Source organism: Mustela nigripes, chromosome 10 (genome assembly GCF_022355385.1).
Source record: "Mustela nigripes isolate SB6536 chromosome 10, MUSNIG.SB6536, whole genome shotgun sequence".
NCBI lineage: Eukaryota > Metazoa > Chordata > Mammalia > Carnivora > Mustelidae > Mustela > Mustela nigripes.
This window is the reverse complement of record NC_081566.1, coordinates 38,044,984-38,050,983: the sequence shown is the minus strand read 5'-3', so window position 1 is coordinate 38,050,983 and position 6,000 is coordinate 38,044,984. Positions and strand designations below refer to the sequence as shown.

The window sequence follows — 6,000 nt, the reverse complement described above, 5'->3', positions numbered from 1 at the left end:
AAAAAAAAAAAAAAAAAAAAAAAGAACGCATGTGTCTGCAGTCAGATGGACACTGTCGGCGACCAACTAAAGAGCCAGCCACAGCAGTCATGGCACTGACTGAGAAGAGTGGATTCATCCACTGGAGCGTGAAACAAGAAGGTAAGATAATGGGTTCCTTCACTGATAACAGGCACGCACGCAGCCTACGCTGCACACGTATGAACAAGGAAAACTGGAATAACAGAAATCTCAACACCATCAACCAGACCAAGTCTGCCTGGAAGAAATCTCAGAAGCAGTTGCCTGACACCTGAGGAGACCTGAGAGCCCATCTAAGTCAAACTTGCCAATTCTCTTCCAGTTCCTAAGGTCAGAAGAAAAGTTCTATGCCCACCTCCAGTGCAAGAAAGAAAGGCTGGATTTCTCATTTCCTTGCAAACCTGTGTAGGACCGATTTACTTTATTCTGATACCTTGTGAAGTAACTGAATTGGTAATAAATGTTTTAATTCACCCTCAGAAAAAAACTCTCTCTTCTGGAATGGAAATCACTCTGAAGTTTGTGTCCTGCATACAGTCTCCTTCCAGAGTGACCACTCTGCATCCAGGGTACATGACATGGCTGGCTGTAACTCTGGGAAGCCACGGGAGCACGTGGAGGGGATGCTGGGGCTGGACAGCAGCGGAATGTGGGGAGACACTCTGCAGGTGCTTTCTCTACTGCCCCTCCCCCCCCCCACACACACACAGAGAAAAGGACTAAGTAAGCTTCCTGAAGACTACAGCTTGAAAATGGGGCAGATCCAACTTAATCTCAGACTAGAAACCTATATTGGTTATGAGAGGTGAACAAAGGCTTGGGGAAAAGGATCTAGAATAGAATGTTCAAAATAAATAAATAAAACTCTGCTCAAAAAGCTTCTATGAGGGCGCCTGGGTGGCTCTGTGGGTTAAGGTCTCTGCCTTTGGCTCAGGTCATGATCTGAATTGAGCCCCCCATTGGGCTCTCTGCTCAGCAGGGAGCCTGCTTCCCCCACCCCCTCTGCCTACTGTGATCTCTGTCTGTCAAATAAATAAATAAAATCTTTAAAAAAAAGAAAGAAAGAAAAGAAAAGAAAGCTTCTATGATCGAGAAGGAAGAGCAAAAGGAAGGTTTAATCCTACCCCAGCCTCCACGCTTTAGTCAAAACCATGCTTAGAAACTGGCTTCGGCATGGCTGAATTCCTTTGGCACAAACTCCCTGAGTCTCTGAGACCTATTTTCCACAGAAATGCTAGTTATGTGTTTCAGTCAGGATTAATTTAGATTTTTTTTTTATTCCTACATGTATCAGAATCATTCATCGAGGGCAAGTTCTTATATATCCATTCCCAGAATCCTCTTAAGACATCTGGTCTCATTAGAAGATCAAATAGATCCTCCAGATTCATTAGTTGTTCAACAAACTGGGAATTAGTTTCTTACTGCTCTTGTGTTTGTGAGATATTTAAGACCCAGATGAGAGAAAAATAACAAAGAAAACATACAATCTTCTTGACTCACAAAGACAGGTCTTTCAGCAGCGAGAGGAGGTCTTGAATTTGCTCTTAGTTTCAAAAAACCCAGAGGAAAAAGGTCAGAGTATGGGCCATCATACGACAGATTGGGTTTGAAGATTAGAAGGTGTGTCGGATTTAGGACATTACCTCAGAAAACACTTCTAATCCTTTTATAATTAGTGGCTCTTCTAGCACCTGACTGCAATCTGGTATTCTCTGTCTTTTCACAAACGTACATAAAATGGAACCCATGCTGAACATGCCAGGCATCAAGTAGAACCCAGGATGTAACTGTATTTAGCCATTTTAACTGCTGAGCACAGCCCATGTGTTGTTGCTGAACCAGATTCTCCCAGCAGAGTCCACTATCTGTGGAGGGTAAGTATGAATGAAGGTTCTGGACATGCTTTCATTGCTCAGAAGTGCTAGCTGGTAGATCCACTCTACTGAATGAGATCCCAGAGGCCTGGAAGAATTATTGTAGCTTTCTAACGTGACTCATTCACTCCCCAGGGGTCTTCTGGGCTCAGAGAAAATCTGTCTCACTGATTATTAGTGATTTGGTAATTGGATGGTAGTGATGGACTTCTGATAACCTAGAGATTTGCTTTAGCTTCACTGGCAAAGACCTGTGTTTTCAGAGTCAAAGGTTACACTGCCTATTTGTGTGTGTGTCTTGGGGGTGGGGAGGGGTCTGTACAAAGTACTGCTTTTCTGAACCTGAGTCTGCCAGTCCCAATTCTGACATCTGCTAGCTGTATCATCCTGAGCAAGTCTCAAGTCCACTCCTGCCTCGGTTTCTTCTTCTGCTTAAGTGAGAGGTGGGTCAAATGATCTCCACCATGTCTTCAAACTCTGGAAAATCTGGTTTCTAGGCCTGGAATATCTTTTGATGCACCTGTGCAGTTTTGAAAGGTACTGGTTTCACAGTATTAATTTCATCGTTCTCATGCCAGTATTTTGGATTGGAATTAGAACTGTCCCTTACAGGTGTATAGAAAAACCAAGCAGCTCATTTAGGAGTCCCATATCCCTTCTTCCCCAATCCTCTTCCAACTCTGAAACTGCACAGTTTCTATAAGTATATAGTCTTTTTTCTTCTTTTGCCATTTATGAGATATTACATGAACTATGAGGTTGGGAGTTGTTAATTTCCCCTTCCTCATTACAGTTATTTTGAACAGGAACAAGAATATCTTTTTTGCATCTTGTGGCCCTGTAGAAAAACAAAACAACCCACCGAATTCCCTCTGGCTCTTCTGTTCCCTTAAACAGTAAACAAATGAAATCTGTATTCTCTCCTTTTATACATGGTAGAGGATGTAACTTGTCCTGGGATAGTGAGCAAGGGGTCATTTGCAAAACTGCCTTATTATCCTATTACTCTCCAGGAACAAACATGTGAGTTTTCATCTTGGGGTCATAGAGATATAAGCAATCTGCCCCACTTGATGGGTAATTTGTTGTGAACTTAACAAGAAAAAGACAAAGGTTTAAAGGGGAGCGCCTGGGTAGCTCAGTGGGTTAAGCCTCTGCCTTTGGCTTGGGTCATGATCCCAGGGTCCTGGGATTGAGCCCCGCATCGGGCTCTCTGCTCAGCAGGGAGCCTGCTCCCCTTCCTCTCTCTGCCTGCCTCTCTGCCTACTTGTGCTGTCTATCAAATAAATAAATAAAATCTTTTTAAAAAATTATATATAAATATATAAAGGGGGGGATTGATCTTCCCAAAGGACTATTTAAAAATTACCACTTTTGCAGGAAGATAGGGTGAGGACTGGTAAGTATGAATGAAGGTTCTGGACATGCTTTCATTGCTCAGAAGTGCTAGCTGGTAGATCCACTCTACTGAATGAGATCCCAGAGGCCTGGAAGAATTATTGTAGCTTTGATGGGGTGAATGATGGGGATGTGTTGGAGGCCATGCCAGAGGCAAGAGGACTTTTCAGGACTTGCACTTAACAATGCCGTGTAGGCAAGACCCAATGGATGGCTTACAGAACCTTCCCCTGAGCAACGTTTCTTGAACTGCAGGTTACGCCTCATCAGTGGGTCATGTAATCAATTCAGTGGGTGATGACCAGAAATTTTTAAAAACATGAAGTAAATCATATTAAAGCAGAACAGAGTAGAAAATATCAGAGTGCACAGCATGGAGAAGGTCATGTAATGTCCAGTCAAACTCTGGTTTGTTTCGTGTGTGTGAGAGAGAGCGAGCTTTGGTACACCAAGTTCCAATGTAAAATAAAAATTTTCTGCAGGTCGTAGTTTAAAAACTTGAAAGCCGCTGTCCTGGAGAAATACCATGGTGATGCCCATGTTTCAATGTTGGCTTCCAACATCCTGCTCTATTTTGTGACAAATTTATAAACAAAAGGAAAAGGAATTCTTCCAAGTGGGAATAGTCACCTTCTAGCTCTGTATTTAAACTGCCCAAGTTATTCTAAATTCTACTTTTTCTTCTCTGAAAAATGCTTACATTGAATTACTCTTTTCAATGCAAGCCCACACCCCCAATGTTTGTACTTTCTTTCCTTTTCCTTTTTTCAAATCATCTTCTTATGAAAGACTGATAAATACGTTAAACAACAGTATAAATGACTGATAATGCTTTAATATGCCCCATGCCCAAAGGATTTGTGTTTCAGGCAAATATGAAACCACACACCCTACAGAAGAATCTTGTAGAATTTAGCGGCAGGGGTAGGAAAAGAGAAATCTGGAGAGGAAGAGTGCTTTCTCAGCACTCTTAAAATCCTACCTGTGGCTGTCTATATTCCCTTCATAATGTTTCCTTTTTTGACAAGTAAATGATATACATGATTTCTTCCCCTGTGGATTTGTGAAATGCAACTTCAGCTGTCTTTTTTAAATAGGTATTTATGAAACTGTCTTTTTTTTTTTTTTGGAAGATTTTATTTATTTGACAGAGAGAGATCACAAGTAGGCAGAGAGGCAGGCAGAGATAGGGGGAAACAGGCTCCCTGCTGAGCAGAGAGCCTGATGGGGGGCTCCATCTCAGGACCCTGACATCATAACCTGAGCCGAAGGCAGAGGCTTAACCCACTGAGCCACCCAGGTGCCCCTGTGAAACGGTCTTATAAAATCTTTGAGAGGAAGTATTTTTCGTCTTACTCAACTTTGTATTCATCGTACACCCAACTTACTGTCTGGCAAATTTTATGTCCTCAATTAGTCGTAGTTAGGACTGTTTATTATAGAATTGTACTACTGTCTACTCTGTAACATACATGGTAATATTGTTTCCCAACGTCAAACTAGGAAGAAAGCAGAACTTCTTGCTTTTATGCTGAGTATCAGATAGTATTATGCAATGCCTCCATACGCTTGTCATAAAACCACGGTAATCGTAATTTTAAAAGAACTCTAATTTACTGAGTATAAAATATATGTCAGACTCCCTGTCCTAGATATATTTTCCCCACGTAGTCTCCTTTCTTCCTTGCAAAACCTCTTCAGTGAAAGTACTGTTATGCCCTCCATACCACCCCTGCACATAAACACCACAGGGACAATTTAACAAATGGGGAAACTAAGCCTAGAGATTAATATCTTGCCTACGAAGACAGTTATTAAGTCATAGCAAACAAAGCTCTAACAAGAAAGTCCATCTGCCTGCAAAGGTCGGTCGTGCTTTCCTCATTGTTACATTTCTTAGTGTTGTATCTAAAATTATCATTTTTGGGGTGCCCGGGTGGCTCAGTGGGTTGAACCTCTACCTCTGGCTCAGGTCATGATCTCAGGTTCCTGGGATCAAGCCCCGCCGGGCTCTCTGCTCGGCAGGGAGCCTGCTTCCCCCTTCTCTCTCTCTGCCTGCCTCTGCCTACTTGTGATCTCTGTCTGTGTCGAATAAATAAATAAGTCTTTAAAAAAATAATCATTTTCATTTTCATTTCAGATACCTTACCAGCCATCTGAAGAACAAAGCTGTGACTTTAAGAACACCAGGAAGTTTCCTTTGTTTTTGTTTTTCATGAAAAACACTTTGATTATCACAGAGTGGTTGTTACATACCCAGAAAACACCTGGCCAGACTGTGCTAACTCAATGCATTCTGCTTGTCCTCTGCACTTAGGATCTATCTCCACTTTCTGGCCTCTTTAAATGGAGAGATAAAGGACAAGAGAGTTAAGAGTTGGATACATCAACAGTGCTTACAACCTGGTGGTGGTGTTCTGTCAACTTCTTCGGATCTGCTCAGGTCATTTTTTTGTTTCCCTGTAGAAATCGCAGTGCTTAGTAAAGACTGCTATGAAAAGCACTATTTCCCATTTGCACACAGCCTTCATATTCCCTGCTCCATCTAAAACAACAGTTTTTAACAGCCGCCCTTTACACTGAAAGTCTGCTTGGTACTGTCCTTCTCTCAAAGAGTTTTCAATCTCCTCCAAAAGTCCTAGGTGTTCAGAAACCAGTCTTTCAGCAGCCATGTCTAGCCCCATGACAGTAAAAGGAAGAAACT

At 42.0% G+C, this 6,000-nt stretch overlaps 1 protein-coding gene across 3 annotated transcripts in view; it reads right to left on the bottom strand.

Moving 5' to 3' along the window:
- NR5A2 (nuclear receptor subfamily 5 group A member 2) overlaps positions 1-6,000 on the bottom strand; it is a 137,999-nt gene that overhangs the window by 109,465 nt on the left and 22,534 nt on the right. The window lies entirely within an intron of this gene.